We start from the raw sequence: 16,509 nt of genomic DNA, 5'->3' as shown, positions 1-16,509 counted from the left end.
TCTGGTCCACTGACTCAAGAACTACTGGGACAACCAATTATTGAAAATGAAGCAGCAATAGCCATGAATGAGATAGTACCTGCAAGGCAGCAAGCACAGAAGGATATTATTCAGTTTTAAAAGTTAGAGGAAGAACTATATATTGAACAAAAATAAATATATGTACAAGTCAAATAACAGGTAGAATGCGGTTTGCTCCATGAAAACAAACATTTGCAATGCATCGGTCTCACCTTTGGGACCTTATATGTATTTAGCTATGCACCACATTAGCCTGGGTGCTGAAACATCTACTATTCTTTAATATGGAGGGAAAGTAAGCACCAAACTGCGTGACACTCCAGGTATGGGAACACATGTAGAGAAATATTGCCTTTCAGCAGAGAATGGTATAGTTTAAAGCTCTGTTTTTAATATAAAAGCTGGGCCTTCGGTGGTCATATCACTGAAAATGTAAGACTTGGAATAAAAGAGATGGCAGCAGTGGGGAGCAGGGGTCTTATGACACAGACTAAAAGAGAGTTCTTGGAGGGGAATCTTGGCAGAAAATGCAGCAAATCAGGGCAGAAACAAAAGAAGGTAGCTAGGTGGAAAGCATTGAAGGTGAGGCCCTTCAGAACAGAAGCACTGAAAAGGACAGAAACTGCAGTAGAGGAGGGTGTACAGTGTTGATTCAGTAGTAGACAGAGACCGAAGTAAACTAGGGTGGTGAACGGAAGGAGGGAGTTGAAGTGGAGACGAGGAGGGCTTGGGTCTGCCTCACCACGCCAGGCAGCTGGAATGTGTGCACTACTCATGGCTCCCGAGTCTGTTGCTGACACGGTTTGCTTATTAATTAGAGCTTTTACACTTTTCTGCAGGGCAGACTGGTACAGCGCAGGCAGTGTTTATTTAATAAAGAGCCGGTGAAGTAACTGGTATTTCATTGTCAGTTTACTGATGTTTGCAGCCCTGTTGTTTGGGCTGAGAGAGGCGCTATGTGGGCCAGTTCTACCGGACCCCCGCCCGGGGAGCACCGCACCGGCTCCTATTAATGACTGCAGAGCAGTGGCGGCTGGTGACATTTAAAAGTGGTGAGCGTAAAATGTTTGTTGGAGTGCAACCTAAGGGGAGTTCAGCTGGGTGCTCCCCGCGAGAAAATTCCGAAAAAAGAGTGGGCAAATGGTGCAGTTTCAAGCCAAATTCCAATGTTCCACTTCATCTGGGAAAAAGATATACATGTGACAAATGGCAAAGGTAATGAAATGCATAATTATTTACTGCCTGTAAAAGCCAACCCAAGAGTATAATCCAAGCCACCCATATCCCAGACCTTGCTCCACAAGTCCCTGTGCAAATCATATCACAAATTTCCAGCACCAACACCTTGTGGACTGTTTTGTCAGCGTTTCTATGTTCATTTATTTGAAATACGTTTTGCTGAATATCTTGTTTGAAAATTCGTGGGTTTTTTTCTTGTTATAAGGCATGCAACATCTATTTCATTTTGAAGAAGTATCACACTCCTACCTCGCCCATGGAGCTCTCATTGATATAGATTTACAACATTGCGATCATTTCTCTTTAGCAGTCCAGTACATAGCCCCTGCCTTTCCACCTCTTTCCCGTCATACAGTACTCAAAAACATGGACAGTGGAGCAGGATAGTACAGCACCTGAGAAAGAGAGCACTGACAAAGAGACAATGAAGCATGAAAATGGACCAGGGTGCATGCATGGACACATGGACAGAGGGACACAGAACTTGTCGGACACATGGACACAGAATAGGGTGCATGGACACACAGAGACACAGAACCTGACACATGGATAATGAGACATAGACAAAGACCAGGGTGCATGGAAACACAGACAGAGACACAGACTCTGACACATGGACAACGAGACTTAGACAAAGACCAGGGTGCATGGACACACAGACAGAGACACAGACCCTGACACATGGACAATGAGACTTAGACAAAGACCATGGTGCATAGACACACAGACAGAGACACAGACCCTGACACATGGACAATGAGACTTAGACAAAGACCAGGGTGCATGGACACACAGACAGAGACACAGACCCTGACACATGGACAATGAGACGTAGACAAAGACCAGGGCGCATGGACACACAGACCCTGACACATGGACAATGAGACTTAGACAAATACCAGGGTGCATGGACACACAGACAGAGACGCAGACCCTGACACATGGACAATGAGAAATGGACACAGACCAGGGTGCATGGACACTCAATGAGGCATGAGCATGGACAGGGACCAGGATGCATGGATACACAGACAGGGAAACAGAACCCGAGACATGGACGATGAATTACATAGACACTCTCCTGAGTGACTGTGTACTTATGGTAGAAGCACGCCTATCTATCAGAAATCCTCCTCTGTTGCATGCTAGATAAGTGGCCTGCTTCACCACATGCATGTCACCCCACACATGGTTCTTCAATTAAAGAAATACGCCTTGCCTCTCAATCATTCATTGATGGGTGCGTTGGAGCATGGCCTACCTCCAGAAACATTTCTATCTACAAGACTTGTTATGTTTCCGAAGCTAGGTCCTGCTGGCAGTGGCATGCACCTCTGAAAAAAATACACGCTGCATGCTAGTGGGGCCTATCTTCAGAAACATAACATTTCTTGAAGATAGAAATGTTTCTGAAGCTAGGCCCTGCTGGCACGCAGCGTTTATGCTTCTCAGAGGAAGTGCATGGCAGGGCCTAGCTCTCCTTCAGAAACATTTTGGAGTGCCTCTGCACCAGTGTGTCGTGTTCCCGCTATATAAACATTAAAACTATTTGAAGTGCAGAGTCAGCAGAGTCACTCTGCACTTCAAAGAGTGTTAATGTTTATATAGCGTGAACGCGACCCGAACAAAAGCTGCTAAGAGCTACGGGCAGTGGCAGCTATTTTACATGATGAGCGCCTCTGGACTTCACAAAGTCCATGATCAAACTAGTAGACAGTACGCACAAACGCAAGTACTTTAATCACAATAAAATTAAAATCCTAATCTTCCCAGTCATGCCTAACGAAAAATACTTTTTTGTTAGGCACTACGGGGAAGATTACGATTTTAATTTTATTAAGTGATTGCCCAGAATCACAGGATGTTGAAGCGACGACGCTGATACTCGAACCTGGTTCCCTTCAGGTGAACCAGGTTCGAGTCTTAGCGTCGATGGCTCAACATTTTATCGTGCAACGTAGTGTGCAGCAGGGTTCATGGCCCATGAACCCTGCTGCCAACTATGCTGCACGATAAAATGTTGAGCCATCGGAATCATGGCTTAATGCTGGCAAGAGCACAGCTGGGAGGCCGACTTTGTAGGGGCCGGGCTGTGTGTGCGAAATGTGCACTGCAGTGCAGTAGTCATGGCCGTAATGGCCAGAGCAGAGCTGCCGAATTGGGAGGCACCAAAGTCGGCAGCTCTGCTCTGGCCATTACGGCCATGATGATTGCAGTGCACACACGTATCATTGATTGCCCAGGTGCCTGCAGGCTGTCAAGAAGAAGTACAGTGAGGCACTCTACACTATAGCAGGCCTGCCGTGCCGGGGCAACGAGGTCACATCAGGTGGAGCTCTCCTGAGTGCTCACAACTCTCCTATCAACTGCCTCCCTCCCCCCCTTACATTTGTGATTACAATGGCCTGCAAGCAAGTAGAGGGGAGGGGGAGAGAGAGGCTGAAGCAGCAATCACTGCAAGGCATCAGACTATAACATCGGCGATCGCTACAGGAAAGTCACTACTCGGACTTCTCGGGAGGGGGGGGAATAACACATAAAAAACGTACCCGATCGGCTGATCCCAATCCCGCGCCGCCTATGTGTCCAGTTTCTGGGCCGGTCCGGACTCCGGAGCAGGAACAGGTCTGGGCCGGTCCGGAGCAGCAGGAACAACTTCAGACTGCGCAGCTAGTGTCGCGCTCTCAGCCCACTAGGAGTCCAGTGGCTGCGATGGCCTCTCGGGCCCCCCCCTCCCTCGGTCTCCGACTGATAGTATAGTAGTGGCTGACAGTGCGCATGCTCGGGCTAGTCACAAAAATGACACGCCCAAACCCGAACTTGCGCACTGTCTACTGCGCCACTGTCAATCTCTTGACTGTCACTCAAAACCACGTTGAGTGCTGCTGCAGCCCCGCCCCCACCCAACTGAACTCAGTAGTGTGTCTTTTTTCAGCAGCAGGCAGCGCGAGACTAGTGGAGGAGTTGAGATTTTATACGTGCAAGCAAATGAAGCAATTCTCAAGTTGAGAATTGCTTCATTTGCTTGCACAAATTTAGGACGATGATGTGGCTAGTGGGGCAACGCCCCAGCGCCCCCAATGGACGCACCGCCACTGCTGCAGAGCCTTCCGTTCATCAAAGGACCTGAGGGGCTCTCCTTCCCCCACTCTTCCTCTCACACTCCTTGCCCTCAACCCAGGTTTTGAAAGCATCCCTGTGAAATCTGGAAGAGGGGAAAATACACAGGTCAACTCGGAAAACACAGCAGAAAAGGCCTAGCATCGGGCCTGTTGTAGCTGAGTGCACCTCCTAGTCTTTTGGAATGAACCTAAGGACTGAAAATAAAAAAAGCATTGGGAAAATGGACTACTATGAGAGCATGCACCATTTAGGCTTGTTGAGTGGCTTAAATACCAGACTGCAAAACTGGAGCAACAGCGTCTCTGCCCGCACCAAAGAAACTGTGTCCGGGACCTTTTAATGGCCGGTGGAATTTTATTTATTCGCACAAAGAAAAAAAGTAGCTCTGTGTTATTAAAAGAAGCTATTTAATAGGCATTACAGGTTATATTCATCAGAAATATATAAAATTCCAAGTATGTTGACTTGGAATCGACGGGACCCAGGAGCTCTTGAAACAGAAGCTCTTCTGTCTTGCATTAATGTTTTGTGAAGCTAGAAGTGTAAACAAACTGCAGAGGACTCGTTTGCTAACTACAATAGCAGTTTCCCTAGATTCAGCTGCCCTTCACATTGTTCGTCCGCCTGTTCCTTGTGTGTCCCTCACGGTGCTGCTTTGGCACTGGAAACACATTCCACATGGTATCCTGCATACCAATGGAAAGTATAATTATAATGCCTGAAGGCCTTGTAAATTGTGATACTGCATTGTCCTTCGTCGTATTGCCTGTCACCATTGCACTTGAGTAGGTTAAAGTGGTGCTCAATGACTGCGCTCACCTCGGGGTTCACCAGACATTTAAGAGAGGATGTGGTCCGCCGGCTAGATTGTCGACTTTGATGCAGGAAACCAAGGTTCCAGCCTTGAGGTCGTGTCCACATTCTGTGATTCTGGGCAAATCACTTAATCTAATTTTTGGTGCAGGTGCACAGCCTTAAAAGTTGTTCAATAATCTCTTTAAAAAGAAATTCTGTCAATGTTTTGGGTGCTCCACGGGTGACGTCTTCCGTCCTGGACGTCTGTTGATGAACTGATTAATGTGCTTCTAATGGATCATTAGATACATCCCCCTGGGCACTCCTTCAGGTTCCCTGTTAAAGAACTAGCCCATAGATTGATCAAGCATCCATTTTGTGATTCCTTAGTAGCGAAAAATAAGGATTCGCTAATAAGGAAAAGCAAAAGGCTATGCATGAAGAACTCGCTTAAAAAATAGCGATTTCTTAAAATTCCTTAATTGCGACCCGCAAATTGCTAGTCGCAATTAAGGAATACCTCCCCATTCATTCCTATGGGCCTAGAGGCCCATAGGAATGAGTGGGAAGACAATCTCAATTTGCGATTCTCAATCAGAGAATCGCAAATTGAGATTGCAATTTCAAGGGTGTCAAAAGGACACCCTGTTGCACCCCTGAAATCTGCATATGGGTACATCTTGCACACACACATGCCCTAAGGGCATGTTTGTGTGTAAAATGGAACTTTGAAAAATGCACTTTAGTGCATTTTTCAAAGTTTTTGCAAATTACCATGAAGTTCAACTTCATGGTAATTTGCTCCCCCTATTAGCGAAATCGCTAATTTTTTTACTTTAATGCATTGCATTTAAGGAATCTCAATTTGAGATTCCTGAAATGCAATAGCAATTTAAGTAATCGCAATTTTGCGATTTCTTAAATTGCGATTTTTGCATTTGGGATGATGCATCCCAATTGCAAAAATACCGGTCGCAAAGGGGCATATTCTGAGAATCTGCCCCTCTGCGAGCGGTGTTTAGCTTGATGCATCTATGCCTAAGACTCCAAGAGTTGTATGTCTTCTTGTATTTTTTTAAACTTGATTAATGAAATTCATTCATCATTTCATTATTACTTTCCATTTGAAGGCATCTTTGCTTTATTTGGCTCCTATGCATTTCGGGCACAAAGCCCTTCCTCGGGGAGCATCGCTATAATACAAAAATAACACTGTAACCACATGTGCATCATCTGTTATGAATTATTCAAACATATAAGTAATTCAAATAGTGTAGCCATGCTATCAACTTATCACTTAATCTCCCAGTGCCTGAATGTGTCCTTGTGTATCATAACCAGTGCTCATGTAAAGCGCTTCAATAACTTCGGGTCAAGATCGCCCTACACAAATCTGCATAAATAAAAAAATTAAAAACATCATGGCCTGTATTGCCTCGGTGAATGCATTGCCCTTAGTGGAAATGCGCCATGCTTGAAAATCCAGGCGTAGCCAGCCAAACGCAAATGTGTTGCGGCATGTACAGGATCATGGGCTAAGTGGTCACAGGCAGCACCCTATCTGGCTCATTACTTGACAGTAGCAAGGCTTCCCTCAGTTTCGGTTGCTGCCACTCTGTTCTTAACCTGGACATCAGGCCGTGGAATGTCTCAAAAAGATAACCTTTCGAGGCATTGGGATTTTTTTTTATTGTTTTGTTGAATATATTTCATTTATGTATTCCCGAGGAATTTTTAAGACCTGCCAGGGATCACTTTGTACCGTTGATGCCGGGAGTCGCCATTGGTTACCCAGTCTCTGAGTACCCTGCTCTACCTATTCTGCCCTGGAAGGAGGAGCTCAGTGGCACGTCAGATTTCAGTACTTATATGCTCACTGCCTACATGATCCTTGGAATGCATTGTTATATGTTATGTGAGTCTGGGACGTGTTTGCGTCAATAGATGCAAGTATCCATGAAATCATTTAGCATTCCACAGAGTGATGTGACCTGCTTTTATTTGACCCCACATGGGTCAACAGACCCATCCTTACCCTAGCAACATTTAGACAGAAATCATACTAACTACATTTTTCTTAATCCACTGCTGTAATCTTGTGGCTAGCACAGTGAAGTTAAGAACCCAATTAACTTCCCCTGACGCCGCTCCTTAAAAAACTTGTGTTGCATTGACTTTCGATGACAAACCAAAGTGTCCACCTACAGGACCCAGACTCCTGCGGGAGGGAGATTGAAGTAACAAATATATAATTACAGACTCGGCCCAGAGACCTATTAGTTGAAGTGCCCAGGATAAAAGAGTCCCGATCAGGAGATGGGACTTGAACCTGGTCCCTCATTCTAAAAGGGGCAGTTGGACTTGTGAGCCACCTATACCTTATGTGAGATCCAGTGCTTTTCTCTCCTTGACATTCAATATATAAATATATATGTCTTTTCATTTTGGTTTTTTGTTTTTTTACAATAGGTGATCCGCCGAGCATCACAGAATGTTTATCCGAGGGAGAGACTGGAGCCACGCTCCCGGTTAGCAGCTGTGACCCTTAAGGAAACTGGCATCCAAATAAACCGTTGGCCCGCTAGGGTAATAGGTTTGCCCCGAAAGTTTCCTTTCCCACGATAGCCAATCAAATGAACTAGCAACCCAACAACAAAAGTTCACAAATGCTGCTGATGAGCTTGCTCCCACCTATACTCTAATATTTGCATATCAGACACCGTGCCTCTAAGTCACTTTTTGGCCTGTTACAACAATTTCCACTATCCTGAAAAAGAATGTCTACTGCTGAGGCCTGCATTATCAATGGCCCTGCAGCGCTATTGCCTTAGGAACATGCCTATCCCTGTTAATAGTTATCGGAATAACCCTGCCCCCTAGCTCTCACCGGTAGCGAGTATGGGCATCACTCACAGCGTATTTCAAGGTGTTGTGCTGCCTGTGCACAAGCTTTCAAGTCCAGCTTGCAAGTGTGCATCTTTCGTCCAAAGCAACTTGCAGCCTCTCGTCGGTCCCTGACACAAAGGGAGCTCAAGCTTATTCTCTCCTAGATGGAGGCCAGGCCAAAAATACACCAAAGTGCTTGACTTCAGGGAGGGCCAAGTCTCAATTACCAGCAAGCACGACCTGCCTCATGGTGCATGCAGCTCCCTCGGAAGGCAGCGCATCCACCTTACCCCTGCTACTTGGGCATCTGAGCGTGTCAGGTCGCCTCCACTCTTTTCTCAAGGCAAGGAGGCTGATTGGAAAATGCCACATAGCTTAAGTGTATGACTCGTGCCGGGGAGGCTGGTGTGGGGTCAAACTCACCCTAACTATACCGAACGCTGCCTCCGGACCCAACAATGACGGGTCCAAAATTCCTCTGCTGCTGGCCACCAAAGAAACAGCATGTCCAGTGCAAAGAGGGTGTCAGAAAGGCTGGAGGAGGTATAAGTACCTTCCCCAACCCTCCGTGCACCGGAAATAATGCATCCTGCACGCCAGGCTGAGGGACTTCTCCCCCAGGTCCCTAGACTAGAGGGGTAATGGTGTGCCTAAGTGACAATAAGGGGGAAGTGGGCAGCTGCATTACCTGTGTTTTTTTAGAGCAGCTGTTAATGTTCAGGCCCGGCCCCACATAAATAAAGAGACCAATGCTTCTGCAAAACGTTCAAAAAACGTTCCATCCCACATAAGGACATCAGTTGATTACAGAATGTACGTAGTTACGGTGAATCTTCCTGCCCTCCTGCGCTATCACTGGAAGACGTACCTTTTTATTTCGCATATTTGTGAAAAGACTGTCATAAGCACACAAACATTGAACTAGTCTAGAGGATCGTCTACCTAGCCACGCCATTGGCTCAATACCATTGGATGAAGGAACTGTGTGCTCTGCATAGCAGATCAAAATATGGTAATCCGACTCTAAAATAAACAGAGTCAGCAAGATGTAACAAGGCAAAGGCTGGGCCCCCGTAGTGGCATGAGCATGACCAGGAGTGCCTGGAGGGGGTTGGGCCGCCAAGAAGTCACGTACTGCAGGGGGGGAGACGGAAAGAAAGTAGTTTGTGCAGTAAAGGGGCTGATAGCCATGGAAGGACACAAATGACGACATGGCCGTCATGGGGAGGGACTAACAAGCTTAAAACCAATCAGAATCCAGCTTTTAGGATTTAAGCCAATCCAAAAGATGGGCGGAAAGTAGGTGGAGCTTCCCTGCTATAGTATATACTGCATGTCTCAACGAGAGAGCACAAGGGCTGCCTAGGCGAGACCTAAAAAGGAATGCCAATGTTCATCATGTAAACCTACTCTTTTGCACATTAGTGGTCAAGCTGGAACCGGAAAAAGGTTTCCTAATGAAAGTTTTGACCAATTATCCACACAACACTACAAAATCACATTTATCTTGTGTGGGTAACAGCTACAACTGGATTAACAGCACACAACATTAAAGGTATCGCGTTACATCAATTACTTATGCTACCTGTTGAACATGATAATAAATTGGAATATCAAACGTTATCGGGGGAAACTTGTTATGAAGTCTCAAGGGTACTGAAAAAACTAAGGGGCACATGTATCAAACAATTTTGTGATCGCAAAGGTTGCGAATTGCAAACATTGGCCCTTTGCGATCGCAAAATAGCCATAAGCAATCAAGGGAGCAAATTCGCAGAATCATCCGTAAATTCGCAATTTTTTACGATTACCCAAATACCGAATCTGAATTTGCGATTCTGTAATAGGTCATCGCAAACTGGTAATCGCAAAACCTATGCAAGAAAAATTCGCCAATTGCGATTCTGTTGGAAATCGCAATTTACATTTCTAAAATAAGAATAAATGCAACCAGGTGGTAACCATTTCAAAGTGAACAAATCAGGTCGTAACCATTATCTAACTACTTAAACAGTCCTAGAAGGCATCAGAATGATTCACAATGGCAGCGCTCTATGTCATGGCGAGGAGGATGAGGCTATGAGCAGCAGTACAGAGAAGGATACATGAGTGAAATTTCAGAGTGTGGATTACATTGTTAGGCAGAGCAAGTGATATATGACAAATATCATCTCATAGCTGAATTAGATCCACTACTAAAGTGTCAGACTCGCAGGATACATGCCATCCGCACTCATGTGCAGGTCCTATGTTCTCTGCACCTCCTAGCGCCAGGTAGCTTCCAGGGAGTAATAACTGCAGCTGGAGGTGTCTCTCAAAGTGCCCTTTTACACTTTTTTAACTCATTCTTTGACGCCATGTTGCAGAAGATACACCACTACATAAGGTTCCCCACAACACCACAGGAATTGCAGCAAAGCAAATTTGATTTCTATCAGGTCGCTCATTTTCCCCTTGTAATTGGTTGCATTGATGGGATGCATGTAGCCTTCTTTCCCCCCTAAGCGAATGAGTACATTTGTAGGAACAAAAAATCATACCATTCATTGTACATACAAGTCATCTGCAATTCCAAAAATATCATCACAGATATAGTGGCTAGTTACTCTGGCAGTACACATGACTCCTACATCTTCAGACACAGTGGCATACTCAGACATCTCCTTGCGGGTGAATTTGGAGAAGGATACCTGCTTGGTTAACAGATGAAATACTGTCTTGCAGACGCTTACAATGTGCACACCTTCATACTGATGCCATACCTAAATACAATTACCCCAAGTGAGCAGCGACACAACGAAGCGCATATTTCAACACGCACCGTGATTGAGAGGACATTTGGATTACTGAAATATAGGTTCTGCTGCATCCACAAAACTGGTGGTGCATTGCAGTACAGGCCAGATACCTGCTGCAACATTTTCGCCACTTGTGTCATGTTGCACAATATTGCTACTACTAAAGGCATACCCCTGGAACTGTCTGACAGCTAGCCTGAGGAAGACAATCAGCCAAGACAACCACCACAAGTGGCATGCAGTCCAAGTGCAGCAGAGAAACTCACCTCTTAAGTAAACCACTTTATCATGCTTCCTGACATCTACTATATATTTGTTCCATTATTGCGATGGGTTGTTCTCTATACACTTCTTAGGTTTAAGTTCTATAAAGTAAAATGAGAATTTTGAAAGAAAAAATATATGTGTCACTGATGAGCCATTGGAATCCGTTTCTTGTAGCAGAAAATATATGATACAGCGAGGGTATTGGTTGTTTGTGGCATTTAGTTAACAAATAGGAAGGATATCTCTTTTAGAAAAAAAACTTTATTCACACATTTTAATTCAGTTTTATAGTACATTTAATACATTTAGAAACATAATCTGACCTTCTCTCAATCCGGTAGAATTCAACAATTAACAGAAAAAACATTCATATTGAAATTTGCGAGGTGCTGGAAGCAGACTAGTGGCGGTTCACAAGATTGTCCATATCCATAAGGTTACCAATTTTCTGTGGCAAGGGTGCCATTTTTCAATCTTTGGCTTTCCTCTAACATTGTAATCCATTCTGGGGTTTGTAGTCATGGTTAATTTCAACTGAAACAATTGAACTAATACAACTGAAATTACTGAGTATGGAAATGAAATTTCTGGACTCGAAAAACATGTCCCTGATCTGTTGGTGCAATTTGCAAATCTTACATATTTCGCATGTGTCAAGCGCTGCTTTGTCTGCACGTGTATTTGGCACTGAGAGTGAAACTGGCAGGCCGGATTCCGGTTCCGCTTTGCACATCTACGGGTTCTGAAAATAGACGAAGACGGTGGCTGGTGGGATTAGGGCTGCTAAATTGCCAGGATCCTCTGGGACTGGAATTATTTCAACTTCGCCCGTCAGACATTTGCGAAAACACAGATAGCATCTATGTGGGACGTTGACAGATCAGAGTGTTATCGCTCTGCCAGATGAGTCACACTGACACTCACCTGGCTGTGACGAGGATAACATGAATGAGGAACAATGTGTCTATATTGGAATAGGATACTGTAAAGTTAATGTTTAGATGTGCAGGCAAAATGTTTGTATTTGAAGTACTGTAGCAGTAGCGCTTACGTCAGAGTCTTTGATACATGGTTACAAATAGAGGGACTGACGTAAAAGAGCAATGAATTAGGTTTGCGGAGGTTGGCTTCTTTGGCACATACCGTTCAGTTGCTGTCACTAACAAACTGAGGGTGTTACATAGCAGGAAGGAGGGTGAGTTTGTAAACGCTTCCGGTAAAATATATTTTTGCCAGCTGGAGCACTCCCTTCGTTATTAAGCAAGCATTGGCAAGGCCAATCGGTCTCGCCTTTGGGAACATAGAAGTGTTTAGCCAGAGCTATTGGCTAACTCATCAGCTCAGGTTGACCAGGCGCTTCGTAAAAGCGTTAGAGGGGGAAGGGGAGGGGATGGATGAGGTCAGAGCATTAACCAGTATGACAAATGTTCATGTTCTGTACTCATCAAGGCACCTACTATATAAAAGAAAAATAGAATGCCAGCCGGGCGCACACATGACCCAGGAGGGATATGGGTATGCACATAGAAAGGGACTGACTCAATATATATCACTGCCCCTTCACAGCAACGTTCATGGACCCTGTCCTTTCCCACCACAGAAGACTGGTTTAAACTCCCTGTTGATATAGCCTGTCATCGGTGTATACTTTTTATGCTGAAAGCTTTGAAAAACAAGCATTGGCATAGCCAATAGGTCTCGCCTTTGGGGCGTTATAAATGTTTAGACAAAGCTATTGGGTTTGTTAAAATTTTTAGTGTGTTGTAGAGCATTGTGAATGGATGGATGGATGGAAAGACTCAATGATGGTGAGATGGATGGAAGAGTGTGAAGGAAGGGATGAATGCAACACCGGAGAGTGGGAGACAATGAGGGGTAGAGGGCAGGAGTTTTGGATGGTGTAAAGGTGGAGGGATAAAAGGCGAATATTTAAGGAAGGACATAACGGGAACATAATAGGTATAACCTGCTAAAAACATAAAATACAAAATAGTTGTGGGAGTAAATTGGTTGATAAATGGAGCATGGTAATGGGAGGACCGGATGGTTGAATGCAAGGAGAGATGGATGAGCTCCCTACCCACAAACGTATTATGGGTCTATGGAGCAGCAACCCCCATGAGCTGAAGAGAGCACTTGCACTAAGCTGTAAAGGAGAGGCGGCTTGTTAGTATGGAGCAGGGAGGGTCAGCAGGGCAGAAGGACTGCCGATGGCCCTCCCAGGCTTAAAGAGGAAAGACACATCAGGAAGAAGTATCTGTGGCCGGGACAGATGACCTGGGTGGATGGTTTAAGAGGGGATTGGCAGGGACCAAGCCAATCTGTGGAGGGAGAAGGTATTCTAATATTGTAAATAAGGCGGAAGAAGGGGCGAGGTGGTTAGGTAGGGCTGGGGAAAATGACACCACCGGTAGACAGGAAATAGGCAGGACACCTAGCGGCCAAGAAGAAATATTTGTTTTTAAAAAAATAATACAATGCTGTGAAATTTATCAAACGGTGAGGGCGATGCCCCTGCTCCCAGCAAACTGAATCCTGGCAAATGATTATTTGACCCTGTTGTAATTCTAGCAAGATACAGGGGGCAACGTAAAACAAGGGACAACTCAAGTAGCAATCAGCATCCTGCACACATGCAAACAAAGATGCAAAAAGGCCAGCTCTGATTTCCAGCAGTGAAGTTAAGGATTGCAGGCTGCGGAGACTGGAAAGAGCTGGGAGTACCTTGGGAAAGAGTAGGTATGCCATTCAAAGGCAGCTCAAATACAATCGGTCTCAATCTTGTAACTGCAAGAAATCCCGAATGGCATTTTCAACTGCGCCACTGTGTTGAAAACTGATGAAAAAGGCTGCAATGGAAAGCAGCGATTGGTCTGCGGTGATGAAACCGGGGCAGAGGGTGGCATGCCAGTTATATCAATGATTCACACTGATCCACTTCAGTCAGGAGACTTCGCACAGGGGCGTTCTCTGCAGCCAGATAATAGTCAGCAGAACTCACACTGGAAAGAGAGGAACATGCACATTGTGCCAGCAAAATATCTGCATGCTGGCCAATTACGTGCATCTGTCTTGCTGCAGTTAGCTGAAAAGAAACCCAAAGTGGCTGAGAGACAGGAGAAGCAAATGCAAAACTGGGCCATGGTAAAGGTGCTTTAAACAGGGTTTAAAAGGAGAAAAAAATTAAGTGCAACGCATGTACTTAGAACTTTGTTACAGGGCCAGGATTAAGGAAGGGGGCATAAGGATCACAGGGCGAGGTTAAGGGGCGTGCCATTAACTAGCACTACGAGATTTTGTATAGTTATATGTGCACATGGTCTTCTTCCAGGTGCAAAAGGACGAAGTGGTATTCTTTTAATGTCAAATCCTCAGCATAATGCCCCATACACAGAATGCCTAGCGTCTCTGCCGCCTTTCCTCCCTTAATCAGCAAAAGGATTCCTCCCATGCCTAAAACTTCTCTGCCTGCCGCAGACCCCTACGCAAAATGACCCCTCACTATCGGCCCACTACATTTCCTTAACAGCCACCAATAGCTTATGCACACTTCTACCTTTCAGTTCATTCTGAAAGTTACAGTAAAAAAAACAGCACAAGTGTCTGCCTCTCGCGGCAGCAGGGGATGGGGGCCTGCACGATTCCCTTGCGGGAGCATGCAGCAAGGTGAGATGATTGCGACCATATGGCACCACCATATGGCGCCGCGCGCTCTTGCAAGGGAATTGCCAGATGTGCACGCATTGCCATTGCAAGCAATGCAACGCGTGCACATTTTTGCCCCCAAAGCTGTGCCGATGGCGAAAGGTCTCTCTCCTATGCAGTGCATGCACGTTGCATAGGCAAGACCTAATAATGGCACAAGATGATTGGCAAGGACGCACCGGATACTACCAATTGGAAAATAAACCAATCGCAATGATAATGTCCTTACCCCTACCTGTGGTGCTACCCTCGATCCTCCCCCACAAAAAAATACCTCCGAGCAAAAGGATCTCCATTGTGCATTTGTCTGCCAATTCAAGCCCCTCCTGAGGGGCAAGATAGAACCCCTGGCCTGCTCAGCACTTTGAAAGCACTGCAGGAGAAAGGGAGGTAAGAAGGCACTCGGGTGGGCTTTGGTAGCGAGCACCCGCTCCCTGGACCCCATTAATCTCTTCACAGTGTATATAGTGCGACACGGATATACGGACAGTAGTGGAGGGTATGACATCACCATTGTCCTTCATTACTTATAATTGCTTCGTGTAATTGATCTATTACTGGTTAGAATCATCAACGTCTCGTTTCAAACGTGCTTGCACTCGAAAACCATCAAACACTTGCAAACAAAAACCACAAGGACAATATTTAAAGGTTTTCCTGAAGGATACGCAGTGGCCGTGTATTGATCTCCATTAGACAATAACATTTTCTTCGAACATTTAATCGCTGCAGAAGGCATTAACAGTGAATTTATTGAAGAGTAATTAGTACATAGTTGAACAATTTCGTCTCAATATTTACTCAGGTTCGAGAGGTTTTGTTTTATTTCCCCTTCAGGTATGCTGCTTGAAAGTGGAGTTTAATCTATTAGTTTAGGAAATGTTGCATTACATACAGTACGTTGAACCTTGAATAATCTTTATACTTCTTGTGATTAGGAATACATCTAAAAGAACTGCTCACGATTGTAACTTATGTGAAAAATAGTCTGGTAGCGATCGTTATAATTTATTTACATTTATACATAACTATACACAGTGGCAGAACATCTGAGTTGCCGGACTGAGCCTCGGACTAAATTTATACAGGAGCCGGTCACTCGTCAGTGTCTGTGCGGGAACCACAAGGAGAGCCTTGGGGCGCCTTGAGGTCAGAGGACGCTGTCTTACACCGGATCCTGTCACTGGCCATTATCGTGGCCTGTGGCCTATGGGTAGGCTGCTATCTGAGCAGGGCAGACATCCCGGAGCAGCTGCTGGGGGGCTGCTGTGGGCACATTTCTGGCTGTGTTGTCTCTGGAGAGAACCCCCTGACCTGGAGCCCGGGAGGGGACAGAAAGGTGGTGTGGGGGCTATGGGGCGTCAGTAAATAAATCTTTATGCCGGTTAATCAGACCTTCTAACAAAACATGCTCAAATGTAATAGTTGTAAAAGAGAGTCAACGCATGAGTAAGATAGCATTGTATATGGCACATGTGTTCTGGACAGGTCAGGCAAAATAGAGTTCGAATTCACCCAGCCAATCTCAGAACAAAACAAGCATTAAAAATGCAATAGGACTCGTATTTACACGAGACCTATTGTATTAGGAACGGAAGTGCAACCGTTGAAGAAGGCACGAACGGGAGGGGAGGATGTGTTGATACAAGAAGTTACGGGCTGCGGGGGGGAACGG

The sequence above is a fragment of the Lissotriton helveticus genome, chromosome 3_1 (assembly GCF_964261635.1).
Source record: "Lissotriton helveticus chromosome 3_1, aLisHel1.1, whole genome shotgun sequence".
NCBI classification, from domain to species: Eukaryota; Metazoa; Chordata; class Amphibia; order Caudata; family Salamandridae; genus Lissotriton; species Lissotriton helveticus.
This window is presented reverse-complemented; position numbering follows the sequence as displayed.